Source organism: Nuphar pumila, chromosome 1 (genome assembly GCF_984573655.1).
Source record: "Nuphar pumila chromosome 1, dmNupPumi1.hap1.1, whole genome shotgun sequence".
In the NCBI taxonomy this organism is placed as follows: domain Eukaryota; kingdom Viridiplantae; phylum Streptophyta; class Magnoliopsida; order Nymphaeales; family Nymphaeaceae; genus Nuphar; species Nuphar pumila.
Window position 1 is genome coordinate 14,189,854 of NC_143249.1, and position 15,498 is coordinate 14,205,351.

Below are 15,498 nucleotides of genomic sequence, written 5' to 3' on the forward strand. Positions count from 1 at the left end.
ATCAGTTTAATCAAGTTGTTCAACATTAATTAACAGAGATTAACTAATACAAATATTTATATTATTTTTAGATTTAACTATCAATAACATCAATTAACAGAAATTAACTAACAATAACTAATAATAATTAACTGACAAAAATTAATTGCTAACAGAAATTAGAAATCAGAAATTACAGTGAAACAAGAAAGTCAAGAGAATAAGACACAACCTGATAGTATCACCATTCAAATAACGATAAGATTTATATTTTTACTAAACAAATATGATATTCTAAATATTTATATTATATCAAATAACAATGTATAAAATATTTATATAAACTATTTAAACACTACTCGTCTAGCTGTTTTAGATGCAAAAATATTTATCGAATCAGTATAATCAAGTTGTTCAACCATTTCTTTCTCAATTGACAACATATCCAATCCATTCAATCTAACCTGAGACATAGTTGTCTAAGATAATTCTTGATTAACTTCAATTTTGAGAAACTTTTTTCTGATGATGCAACGGTAACTGGTATTGTTAGCAAAATCTTATAAGCAATATAAGCATTTGGGAATAAACCATTCAGTTTCGCCAAATAACGTAGTACATCAATTGTCGTTCTTTCAATGATTAAATAACACCTCAGGGTCATCAACTCTGTAGATAAATCATAACCATTAATATCTGAACGTCCATCATGACTTAAAAATTTCTCAAGCTTCTCACAATACTTCTTTAAGCTATTTAAGGGATCAGCTTCAGTCTTCAACTTCTCTAAGTTTAACAAAAATCTAAAAGTCTCTTCATATTGTTTAAATTGTTCAAACCAGAGTTGAAGGGAAGATCGAGCTTGATCAATTATAAACAAAAAATATTCTACTCTAAAAGATTCTTTACTTGATAGTGTTACATTGTCACTGCCACTTTTATCAAACGGTTTCTTTCTTCGGGTTATGCGTTTTTCTCAAAATTTAGGTTCAAACCCCATGTCACTTGCTAGTTTCTTAGCTTCGTCCATGGCACTGGAAAATCCACATTCTCTATACTCATCAAGAAATACAATAAGTCCTTATAAGAGGTTGACTGCAATGCCAATATCCATACTTTCAGACTGAAGAAACTTACTGACATTATTAATTGCATATAACAATTTGTACCAAATCACCATTCCAAGTAAGAACTCAAAATTCTCCAAATCAAAAATTGCTAAGGTCTCGGCCTCACCCTTTGTTTTGGAATCTTCACTTTTTCCAGCCAATTCAAGCAAAGCATCTCTTATTTGTGTAGTTTGATCTTTTATAGCTTTTACACTCTCAACATGACTTTCCCACCATGTTTGTGACAATGGCTTCAGAGTTAGACCGAGTACCATATCTTTAAAAAAATTTCATCTCTTTGGAAAAGAAGAAAACAATGTGTAGATGTGTTGCACTACTCCAAAGAATGATTTAGCTTTAGGACAACATTCCACTATATCCACAATCGTCAAATTAAGACTATGACAACCACATGGAGTGTAGAAAGCTCTAGGATTCATTTCAAGTATTCTTTTTTTGACACCTTTGTGTCTTCCACACATGTTAGCGTCGTTGTCATACCCTTGCCCTCCTATATCATTAATATCAAGCCCAAGTGTAGTTAGCACATTTTTCAATTCAGTTGACAATCCAAGTCCTGATGTATCATCCACCTTCAAAAATTCAATCCAATATTCTTCTATTTTTGGTGTGTCTATCGAATCATCAACACATCGTAGTACTAGAGACATTTGTTCTTCATGACTCGCGTCAGGAGTACAATCAAGAATTACTGAAAAAGATTTTGCATGTTTAACTTTCGCAATGATTGCACTTCTCACTTCGTTGGCTAATGTCAAAATTAACTCATTTTGAATTTTGGGTCCAAGGTATGTATACTGAATTTCTCGTGCTTGAGCACGTTTAACGTGCTCCTCCATTACTGGATCAAATTCAACAACCATTTCTATCATTTGCAAAAATAGGTCATTGTTCTCACCATAGAGTTTCTCATTATCTCCTCGAAATGCTAAAGTGTTTTTGGCAAGTCTTTTAACAATGGAGATTATTCTTGTCAAAACATGCCTCCAATGCTACCTCTCTTTGTTGATTTGAACTTGCACACTCTGATCAATTGTTTGGTTTGGTTTGAGTCTCTTTTCTAAATCAATCCAAGAAAATATGCATTCCATATGATCTCTACTAGCTTCATGATTTCTAAGACTTCTATGCATATTATACCAATCATTGTATCCATGATTGCCCAATTGCCCCATTATGCTCATCATTTGTGGTGTTTTGAACAACTTGCAGTAGAAGCAAAATATTTTATCTAAAGAGATAGAATACATTGGCCATCTTCTATCAGATGTCTGCCCATTTGTCAGTACACGTGTATAATGTGATGAATCAAAATGCCTATTGTTTCTATCTTTAGGAAACAAGATGTCATTCACTCTCTTTGGACCCATTTCTACTAAAAATCTCAGAGTTTTATATCAATGTTATTTTAATTTGCACAATCCTCTAAATTCATAGTTGAATCTTCAGTTTCTTTAATCTCTTCAGTTCGAGTTCCAACTTCAGTTTCTTGAAACAAAATGTCATTCACTTCCTCATTTTCATTCAAGCCCATAATTTCATTCACTTCCTCATTTTCATTCAAATGCATAGTTTCATAGACTTCCTTATTTTCATTCAGATCCATGAATTCATGGGCTTCCTCATTTGGTTCCACAGTTCTATTAAAATATTTGTTGATAGCTCCGGTTTGACTTTGAATTAATATTGCTTCCCTTTCTCTTCTTTTTCTCTTTTGAGCACCAGATTTATGCTTATGAGGCATTATTTGTTGCTTATAATTAACAAATCACAAATCATAAATACCTATAATTAACAAATCACAAATTAGAAATCAGAATTTAACAAAAATATCTACAATTAACTAACATCAATTAACAAAAATACATATAATTAATAAATCACAAATTAAAAATAAATAATTAAAAAATACCTATAATTAACTAACATTAATTAACTAATATCAATTAACAAAAATTAATAATAGAAATACCTATAATTAACAAATCACAAATAAAAAAATAAGAATTACCTATAATCAATTAAAAGAAACAAATGACAAATAAAAAATTAACAGAATGACCTATAATCAATTAACATAAACAAATCACAAATAAAAAATTAACAGAAATACATATAATCATTTAACAAAAATTAACTGACATTAATTAATAGAAATTAATAACAAGTCAGAAATTAACAGAAGGTCCAAAAGTCAAAAGAAGTTAGCAAACTCCAAATCCAAAGGTGGGAAACTTTCTTACCAGAGCTTATGTTTTTTCAAATGGATTTCTTCCTGGAATCTAAGTCACCAAAGCAAGATGAGGATCGAAAACAGAGGAACTCTGAGATCGGAGAGAGTAAAAGAAGATGAATTTATGGAAATAATCAATTCAGGGAGTTACAACAAAAAGAACCTAAAAGAAGCAATAATTTTAACAACTTCAATCACTTTCATATAAACCTAACATGCCAATTGAATAAAATTTTAGAACTTATCTGCAAAATATCAGACTTATGAAAAAAATAGACAACTAAGCACATATCTCAGAGAGTTTAAACAGAAAAGGAACATTCGAACATGGAAGAATTGGAAATGCTAATTGGAAATGCTAATTTCAGAACATGGAAGAATTAGAAATGCTAATTTCAGAACTTTAACAAAGTGCGGAGAATTGGAAATGCTAATTGAAAATGTTAATTTCAGAACATGAAAGAATTAGAAATGCTAATTTCAGAACTTTAACAATGTGCAGAGTAATCCAAGTTATGGCAGTAGGAAAAATATTAGAAAAGAAACTTGATTGTGGAATCCCTTATGTAGAATCACAACTCCAATGCTCTGAAAGAGATGGCATTTGAGAAGAGAACATGGAAGTGCGGGATATTCAATATGCAGGTTACAAGACAGCAAGAGGCAGTTGGGCCTGGCACTGGCAGCTGCTATCAACAAAGAAAATGAACACACTATTTCGAGGAGAGAAGGCTCAGGTGGGACTGTGATTCTATGAATGTATTAGAAAATGTTCAATTCCAAATCTCCACTAGATCAGACAGAATGACGAATCCAGAAAAAGAAACAAATGAAGATTTTGGGAGATACCTGAGTCGATCTAGCGACCTTTGTTGCCACTACTCTGGTGAGAAATCGAGCAAGAGAGAAGTTCTAAATTTTAGATCAAATCCAGAAGGCACCGGAAGCCGAAACTCCGATGTCAATTTTGATCGGGTGAGCTCTGAATCAGTGTGGAGTTGGTCGAATCTGAATTAGATTAAAGAAGAAGAGAGGCTAGCATAGGAGAATTAGATTGAAGAAGAAGAGAGGCCAGCACAGGGGTTTTAGATTGAAGAAGACGAGGGGGCGCATGATTTTTTAATGTTTAATCAAATCCGGGTCGGGTAAAGGATCCGGGTCTGATAATTTACCCGAACCTTTTCTAAACAAATGGGGAGCTCAGACCTTAAAAATGGGACCCTAAATTTTTTTTGGGCCCAGGGGCCCTAAGGCCCAAGCCTCATTGGCCTCTTTATAGGTCCGGCTCTGCTATGAACCCAACGTGGGGTGCTCGGGCTTGGCTTGTCTATAACAAACCATTGCACCGGCTCCGCTCGTCTCACTCATGTGAGCCGAGACACAGCTCATTAAATTAAAAAAAGCGCTCTTATTAATAAGGAGTCCAAGACCGCACCAGCAGGCCAAGCACCTCTCGAGTTGAGATCAAAGGAGCGATTAAGTGCCATAGCCAATCACATGACAGCATGGCATGGGGCTCACATGAAATGCTGTCATGTGGTTGGCTATGACACAGAGCCACAGCTCACTAGATCCCTTTTCCATGATAAGGATGCATGGGCCCTTGTGCTACCCCATCGTACGCAATACCAATACATGTGAACACGACTGCTTACCTACCATAGGCACAACAAACCTGTTCACTAATGAATTCCTACTGTTGTCTCAAATTCTCTTGGATATATATAATATATGCATGCTTCCTTTCTAAACAGAAGAAATAACCAAATTTTGCCACTGAATTCAATGGCCAGACATGCACCAGAATGGCAGTTTATTATCAATTAGATATGGTTCGATTCCCACGGGGCGCGCGGCTGCCACTCACAGGAAGGGCTTGTGTGTCAATGAGCCCACCCGGAGATTACCCAGTTCGGCAGGAAAGTTTGTCATAAAAAAATATATCAATTAGACAAAATTTTAACGCCTGCAATTTTCTGATTGGGTAATCATACACTAGGAAATATCTTGTCCAATCGATTCAATGGGACTAGCGTGCCATAACAATCATCGAAGGTTAATGAGTAGCTCCTAAGAGCGTGTGCGTGTGTAATAAGCAGTAGCTCTTAAAGACTTTAAAAAAAAAGGAAAAATGTTCGCTACAGATGTTTGTGCGTACAAAAGCCTCTGGATCACAATACCACAGATTGTTTTGATCTAATTGGACTTTACAGATGGATTCAGCTCGTTAAAAATAGTAGAAAATGGCTTTTAAATCGTGTTTTTTCTATGAAAAGTGCTATTTTATGACCCCGTAAAGTATCGCATTGTAAGCTATTTATTTTGAAGCCTTATAAAAACCTTTCTACGCATCATAACCAAATGATCTGAGAGCCTATTCCTATATAGAAATACATGTAGATCATATCTACATGGTTTTTTCTTTTGATAGGCAAGCTGGGGTTTGGCGGACCATCATCGGCTGAAAAATAAAACTGTTCCCCTGCTTTAGCAAACTTTGCCAAGCATATGGCCAAAAAATTAGAGTCTGTGAATTCTATACATTTGGGCTAGGGATGGCAGTGAACCGGGGCTGAGGCGGGGGACAAGGTCTCCACCCCCACCCCATTTCAAACATTTTCCCTTCATCCCTGCATGGGTTTTGATTTTAACCCCCATCTTTGTTTCATGTCATCCATCCCCGGTTCAAATGGGGTATGGTGGGCCCCATTTTCTTAGTCCTTCCCCTGCTATCACCTTCCACCGTTAGAGGAAGGAGAGGAGAAAAATGAGAGCTTGCGTGGCTCGTTAGAGAAACGAGAGGAGAGATTCAAGAAAGGGTTTTATATACATATTAGAGTTGTCAGTTGGAGAAGCCATTTAAAAAGCAAGAAGCGAGGCACTTCCAAAATTTTAGGAAGCGAAAAACATGAGACGACTAAGAAGCAAACAAGGAATCATCTCAGAAGAATCCTAGAAAGTGAGGAAAAAGTGGAAAAAAGAAAAACAAAAACAAAAACAAAAAAAAAATGAAAAAAGAAGAAGTGTGCTTTCCCTAAATTGGGAAGTGTGCTTTTCAACTTTTTTTAGCACTTCCCAGCACGTTTCGAAAGCACCATGTTTCACGCTTCTTAATGCCTTACAGTGCTTCCAATAACCCTGATATATATAATTTTATAGTATGCAGAAGGGTATAATAATAAATTCTTAACGGAGATGGGGCGGGGTGCGGCAAAGGCAAGAGTAAGTCCATCCCGGCACAGGTTTTGATTTTAACCTCCATCCTCTATTCATTCTTCGTTTTATGTCTTCCATCACCAATCCAAAGCAGGCAGGCCCCCGGTCCACACCACTGCCATCTCTAATTATTTAGACTCTATTCAAACTATGTTGCGTATTCACAATTTGCTCTGAGACCCTCCTACCCCATACTACCCTCCATATCATGAGTTGTAGCTACCACCATGTCTCGACGGCAATTTTTCAAAATAATATTGTCATTTGGATGCACCTTGTGCAGAGCAGGTTATATGTTACCCCCCGAACATGGCATCTCATGCTCGGGGGTCCCAAAAACCACCATGTATTTAAGGATGTGTGTCTCGTATCCCCATGTTTGTCAGCATTAATTAGCATTGGAATTTGATGCGATTGCAAAGACTTAAGTACCCTCTCCTCCATTGGTTCCAAAAAAAATGACGATTCTAGAAAAGGAGTGGTTGTAAAGACTTAAGTGCCCCGAAGATGATTATTTAAGACCTTGATTCAGCACTGCAGGATTATCCGAGAAAGAAATCTCCCCTGGAGGAGGCCATGAACATCAACCCTCTCACTCTCTCTCTCCCTTCTCTTTATGCTTTTGTGCACATCCAGCAGAAGATCCTACATTGCTCTATCAAGCACTGACTGACCTGCACATTGACTGTTGTGGAGTCTGATTAAGAGTTTTTACCCTTACAGGAGAAGGGTTTGGGAGCTCCTCCCAGCATGAGTAACATTATTCAACTAAATGAGTTGTGGATCCTGATTCAGAGTTTTTGCCCTTATAGGAGAGGGGTATGGGGGCTCCTCCCAGCGTGGGTAGCATCATTCAACTTGAAGAGTTGTGGAGCCTAAATCAGAATTTTTACTCTTATAGAAGGGGGTCTGAGGGCTCCTCCCAGCGTGGGTAGCATCATTCAACTTGATGAGTTGTGGAGCTTGATTCAGAGTTTTTGCCGTTACATGAGGAGGGTTTGGGGGCTCCTTTGGATCTAAGAAACCACTTAAGAAGGAAGATAACATATAGCATGAAGAATGGAGAAATATGTTCTTTGGTTGATTACTTATAGAAGAAATCAAGCAATGACCCTGGTTTCTTTAGTGCAATGCAACTGGATGAAGATGGATATGCTGTGAATATGTTTTGGGCAGATTCAAAGTCAAGAGTAGATTATGAATGCTTCAATAATGTGCTTGTATTTGATACTACAGTAAAAATTAATATTGAACGAACACAAATATATTACGATTTTCAGCGTGGATAGCACCATTCAACTTGATGAGTTGTGGAGCCCGATTCAAAGTTTTTGCCCTTACAGGAGGGGGGTTTGGGGGCTCCTCCCAGCGTGGGTAGCATCATTCAACTTAATGAGTTGTGGAGCCTGATTTAGAGTTTTTGCCCTTACATGAGGGGGGGTCCAGGGGCTCTCCCCCGACGCGGGTTCCACTACGCGGGCGAGGGTCCAGGGGGGGGCCGCGCCCCCCAGACCAAATTTTTTTGGGGCCTTGTATATTTTTTTTTATTTTCTTTCCCTCTTTTAACTATCGAAAAAGAGTAATAAAGCATTTTGTTTAATCGTGGGGCTCATGTTTCCTTAAGTTGTTTTTTGCTCGAGGTTTTCGTAACACCCCTTCTCACGAATTTTCTATTTTTCTTTTTCTGTTTCTTTCCCATGATTTTTTCAATGACTCCCCTACAACGATTTTTAGTGTTGTCGGGTCTTGAACGAGCCCGACAACAATTTATAGTATTGTTCGATCTTCCAATAACAATTTGTAGTATTTTCGGGCCTTCCTATAACGTTTTGTAGTATTTTTGGGTCTCAAACAAGCCCCACAACGATTTATAGTGTTATCCGGTCTTCCAACAACGATTTGTAGTGTTTTCGGGTCTCCAACAAACCCTACAACGATTTATAGTGTTATCTTGTCTTCCAACAGCGATTTGTAGTGTCTTCTGTAAATCACTATAGCGATTTGTAGTGTTTTGGGGTCTTCATCGAGCTCCACAACAATTTATAGTGTTGTTGGATCTCACTATAGCGATTTGTAGTGTCTTCTGCAAATCACTATACCGATTTGTAGTGTTATTCAGTAAGCAAATCATTGTAAATCGCTACCCGAATTAGGACCAACTTGTCAGGGTCATATCTCCCTAATTGGAGGTCATATTTCAAATCTGTAAAAAGTGGTGTCTTCGTTATTGAGTCTAGTTTATTCTTGTAAATTTTCAGCAATTTTTATGGTCATTTCATTCCCCATTTTAAATAAAAACCAGACCCCTATTATTCTGTATTGTGCAACCCCAAAACACTATAAATCACTATAGTGATTTGCAGAAGACACTACAAATCGTTGTTGGAAGATAGGATAACACTATAAATCGCTGTGGGGCTTGTTGGAGACCCGAAAACACTACAAATCGCGGTAGGAAGGCCCAACAATACTACAAATCGTTGTTGAAAGACCGGATAACACTATAAATCGATGTGGGGCTTGTTTGAGACCCAAAAATACTACAAAACGATATAGGAAGGCCCAACAATACTACAAATCGTTGTTGGAAGACCGGACAACACTATAAATTGTTGTGGGGCTCGTTGGAGACCTGACAACATAAAAAATGGATATAGGGGAGTCATTGAAAAAATTGTGGGAAAGAAACAGAAAAAGAAAAATAGAAAAATCGTGGGAAGGGGTGTTACGAAAATCTTGAGCAAGAAACAACTGAAGGAAACATGAGCCCCACGATTAAACAAAATGCTTTATTGCTCTTTTTCGATAGTTAAAAGAGGGAAAGAAAATAAAAAAATTATACAAGGCCTCCCAAAAAATTGGTCCAGGGGACACTGCCCCCCGAACCCCCCGACAGAGGCAGCCCTTCTTGGACCCCCGCCTGCTGACCGCGCAGCATAACCCACGCCGGGGGAGAGCCCCCGGACCCACCTCCTGTAAGGGCAAAAAGTCTAAATCAAGCTCCACAACTCATCAAGTTGAATGATGCTACCCACGCTGGGAGGAGCCCCCAAACCCCCCTCTTGTAAGGGCAAAAACTATGAACCAGGCTCCACAACTCATCAAGTTGAACGATGCTACAGTCAGTTGGTTTTTGATGGAGCAATGTAGGATCGTCTGCTGGATATGCACAAAAGTAGAAAGAGAACATTTGCAGGAGATGCATCCATTTGGGAGTTGAAAGCCCATTCTTTGAAGACAGTCCTGATTGAGCAGCTTCTTGTCTACTACATAACGCTCTCAGATACGTGCCTTTGCACCCTATCTTCTGATAGATTTTTTAGACTTTCTCTTTCTCCCTCAACACCTCTCATCTCAAGCAGCCCTCTCTGAGAAAACTGGTGATGCAGCCCAACTGATACAATCTTCCTTCAAAGGGCCCCACGATTGCCTATGGAAGGATTCTGAAACTATCATTGGGAGTTCCAGAACCATGTTCAGGACCTGGGAGAATTGCCATTGATGCAGGTTCAGTGCTCGTTGAGTTTGATATTGCGAAGAGAGCCATACATCACTCCTTGGGTATTCTTGGGCAAGGACAAAAAGATGGGTTTGCAAGAGGACTAGGGGTCAAACTATTTGCATCACCCATATGCCATTGGATTTCTTGCAGCAGATTTGCTGCACCTTCTCATACCCCTCTCCACCTATGCAACACCTAACTTACCGAAAGCTTCTTAGATAGGTGGGAAGCCCGCTTCTCAGAAACTCACTTTGGAAGTGTGATACATGTCGCTTTCAAAATTGTATGAGAATTTTGATTCCCAGAGGCTTCTTCTATGCTTTTCACACAACTTCATTTATTCTTCTTATATGTTCTCTCACTTTACTTTCATGTTTTTTTATGTGTTGTTTTCTTCCAAGCATCTCACTCACTTCCATGTACTTTCTCTAAATTGGCAGTCATCATTTATAGATTTTGTTAAAAATTTAACTCTTACCCTAAAAAATCATGAAATTTAAGAAGTCATTTTTATTTTAGTTTTTATGTGTGTTCAATTTCAATTCTCTTTCAATTATTATATTGTTTTTTTTGTTTTATTTCTCACTTTTTGCTTCCTATACATTTCAAAATGCATCGCTTCTTGCTTCCACTTTCTGTATCGTTTTCAGCTTCTGCTTCTTAGTACCTGCAACACTCTCAGTCATCTTCACAAGGCCGACCTATTGTGCTGTTTTGTGGTCACCCGTGCCAATTTGGTGAGGCATGCTTGATTGATCTCTTTAACTGAAAGCGGTCACATTCCTCTTTTTGGTAAAAGTTTACAACACTTATACCACATCAAGCATGCTTTTGAGTGAAAAAACAATGATGAACACATCTAAGGTTAAGATTAAGCAAAAAATACATACTATATTTTTTAAAAGTATGTATCATATTTGCTACAGAGATTTGCAAGTATAAATGCCTCTTTTTTTTATATTTTCCAATTTCTTGGTTGTTTTCATGAAACTAATCTTGTAGATATATATTTTCCAATTCGCAATATATATATATAGAGAGAGAGAGAGAGAAATGAAAACCTCCCAAATGAAAACGGTCCCAAACCTACCAAATGTAAATTTTTTGGTATTTTTTTTTCAAAATTCTGACATACAGATGTGTTCAACAAGATTGATTTATTAGAAATCGACACTTGGATCATGAATTTTTGGATAGAAAAAATGGTATTTGTAGACTTAAAAATTTATGAAAATTGTACGCCATTGATTTTTGAAACTTATAAAAACCTATCGATGCAACATAATCAAATGCTCCAAGAACTGATTCAAGCTCTTGAGCCACAAGACTATCAAATGACATTAAGAGATAAGAAGTGATGCGAAGCCATGGCAACTGGGATCCAAGCTCTTGAGCAAAACAAAACTTAGACCTCAGTTGACTAGCCATTGGAAAAGAAACCTATCGAGCACAAATGGATGTTTAACATCAAGTTTAAGTCTTATGGTACTATCGAGCAATACAAGGTCCATTTTATGGCAAAAGGGTAAAGCAAAAAGAAGAGCTTGACTACCATGACACCTTTGCCCATGTTGCAAAGTTAGTCACCATGAGATGTCTACTTTTAGTTGCAGCAAAATCTAACAGACCATTACATCAATTAGATGTCAATAACGCTTTTCTTCATGGTGACTTTGATGAAGAGAACTGGTTTTCTATCTACTTAACGTGCAAAGCGGTCAAACCACAACAAATCACAAAGCAGGTAAAGAAAAAAAAATTAAAAAGAAGTAAGCACAACACCACACACTTGCACCCAACAGATATCTTTCAAAAACAAACTAAGAGCACGGTACCAATTGTGCGCAGTCACCTCCTAGGGAAAGCCTAATAGGTGGGTCATGCAAGAAAGGTAAGTTGGTATCTAGGGTTTACAAACACGTGGTTCTACAATCCTAAATGCAGAAAGCAAACTAACAGTCTTAATTAATCATCAAAAAAATAAACTAACAATCCTAAATAATTGTAGGAAAGAAACTAACAACCCTAAATAAGGCAAACTAGGCAACAAAATGGGTACTTAGTTCTTAGTTTGTCGTTACCCGACAATGATGCAAAAAATTTTGTATAAGTTTTATGAAATTGATTTTGAAAATAATATTTTCAATCAAAATATTTGTACAAATCGTGCATCAAATCATAAAAATTGGTTCACACTAGTGGTGAAGTCTGTGTCAAACTCAGAAAATGGGATAAGTACTTTTGTACCCCACACGAAACTACTTTTGTTGCCTTAAAAATAAAAATTAATTAATTAACTAAATAAATAAAAGAGTGTGTCCCTCTGTAGAGGACTTACAAAGAATAATTAATGGTTTTATTATAGACCCAAATGAATTAATAAAATAAATCCTAATCTAAAAAGAAAAGAAAAGGTCTCCAGTGCTTGGTCTTTGGATCTTTCGATCTTTGATTTTCTCTTTCCTCTTAGGGCTCCCTAAAAGGGCTCTAAGGAGCCTGGAGGGCATTTTTGGGGACCTCGGAGGGCTCTTTTGGGGCTCATTTTGGGACTCACTATATGTCTGAACGCTCTCCTACAAAGAAAAAATCATAAAACACAAAAATAAGAAAGAAAACTACACAAAAATCAAAGGTTAGTATGACCAAAAATCACAAAATTATTAAACAAACTAACATGAAATGACAAACTATACTATAAGATGAAATATCATAACTAACTATTTAAACTAATCAAGAACTAAGTTATAAAACAAACTACCACAAGACCAATTAGCAAAACAAACAAACTAACTAATCAATTGAAAACAAACTACAAGCTACTTATTCAAAACAAAAAAAATATGAATCTAACATAACTAAACTAACACAAAGACTACTGATGAATTAACTAAAGTAAAATGGCTAATTGGCCTAATGCCGAATCAAATAACTAATTAATGAATAATACTCATAAAGCTCAACTAACTATAACCAATAAGGTATGGAATGAAAATTGTTTTAAATTACTCAACTAATTCATGAATCTATGATGAACAAAAAAAAAGTATGATTATGACTAACTACAAGACGCAACAACAATCTTGTTTATGGCAACCGTGATCATCCACATTAAACACGTCAAGGCACTGGTTTCACGTTAATATTATGAGCTGCACATGACCCGATTAGGAAATATCACATATGCAAGTGTCCGCACAGTAGCCGACTGCATACGGTTTACTGGCAGTTGCGACCAGTCGTGATTAGGTCCAACACTAGGATTGCAAGTTGTGTTTATTTGTGCGAGACCTTATCACATTCTGCACATGCGCATGTGTTTTCATGAACTATTGAATCCCAGCACAAAAAAAAAAAGATGGCAACCACACCCATTCTACTTGGTTTGGGCATAAAACTTCTATCAGATGATCTGCTTGATTAAGTAAATCACGCATAGGTCTGCAGATTGACATTGAGCTGCTTGGATCATTATTTACGTGAAAACATTGAAGTGATCAATTTGCATTTTATTGATAGGCACAGATCCAAACAAACCTGCATCATGATTGCTAGTCACAGGCTCATTTGGATGCCAAAGATAAAACGTTATGCTATGTTTTCTAAAAAAAATGAATATGCACTAGAATAAAACTTAAGGCAAAAGCTATTTTATGATGCAACGAGTTCTACTCTAGTATACAGAAAATGAGACGGTGATCTCAAACTACCCTAGATGATATGTAAATCCAAAAAATAAAATATTATATATGCAATGATCCAAACCACTATAGAGAAGGGGGATAAGAAGTTTATCTTGCAGTTTACCTACGATGGAAGGGTTAAAAAAAAAGTGGCATTTTCATTGCAATCATATGCACCTCCAACTCTCTGATGATGGAGGTAAGAAGAACTGGCAATGACGAGGTTTAGAAGCAAAAACGAAAAAGAAGGAGAAAGAAGAACAGGGAAGAAAACTAGTTTGAGAAGAAAAAAGGGAAAAAGAAGAGGAAGAATAAGTAGAGGAGAGAGAAGAGGGGGTGCAGATTCTAAGACGAAAAAATGTCCCCTCTTTCTCAAAAACAACTTTTTATAGTCTTCTAATTAGGTTTTCATAAAATCGTTTAAAATGAGTTCGTAAAATTTTTAATATTTCAAAAGACCACTCTTTCTAAAAAGTATTTTCTAAAGACTTAATTAGTTTTCTCAAATTACTCCAAAAATGCTCAGTTTACTCAAATTACATTTTTGATAAAAAACATGAAAACCTTCTTAAACAAGCATTTTTAATCAATTATCATACATGATCATGCATGAAAATGTATGAAATCATGCATGATCAATAATCAAGTGAGTTGCTTTATACGAATAGCATTACAGAGAGAGAGATGATGCATTCAAAACTCTATAAAATAAAATGGAATGCATAAACGTAAGAGAGAGATGATGCATTCAATGCTCTACAAAATAAAACAGAACGCATACATGTAAGCACTAGTGTAACACCCCAACCTTTTAAAGTGAAATTTTGGATAATTTTTTTTAAATAGCAGAAGTGCGAAAATAAGAGTTGGGTGCATTACAGTTAAGACATCGAGACATGCTAAACAATTTCATTCATCCAATAAAATATCCATTACATCAAATTAAAAGCAACTACACTAATCGAAGTCTATATAACCAAAACACTGAATAAAGGAGATCTCTTGACCCATTCCAGAAGGATGCCTTGATGCTCCAATTTATTCGCTACTTGAAAAATATTTAAAGCAGAAGGGTCAAACTCCCCTATCTGCGTAAGAAGCATTATATTTATATGTGGTGCTCAGTGTCACGTGTATAAATATGTGCAACATTTACAGTTATATCTAGCATGTAGTTTACACTAGTCTAAGAAACTGAACCAGTTTTCTAATTCATGATATAGTGCAAGAGCTAACTGGACTATAAGTGAGTCTATCATATTAGCATGCTTTTTTTTGTTCTACAAGTATTACAGATTCATAGCAATAATATCACAATGCCTCAGAATTAAGTTTTTATCCAAATTAATTATGTTAATGTTTATCTTACTCTCACCCTGTGGGTACGCACAAGCATAGTCCTTATAGCGGACTGAGACCATACAGGGGTCTGTTATTTAATAACCCCTATGACTAGCCATACAGATATCCAAAGGGGATGGTTCGTGATCGGGAGAGAACACTACAAGAAAATCGTGGATTAACGACAGACTATATCCATCGCTAAGACGTCGCTAAACTGTTTAGCGAAGGATAGAGGCCATCGTGAATTTTTGCTCGCTAATTAGCGAAAAACTTATCTGTCGTTAATTCTGTCGCTAAATTTAAAAAAAAAATTGATCCATGTCGGGCGGTATTCCGACAGCAATAAGCCGGACTTGTACCGCACCCGACAGGCATTGCACAGAATGATCGCTCTGCCTCGTCGCCGGACTTGTA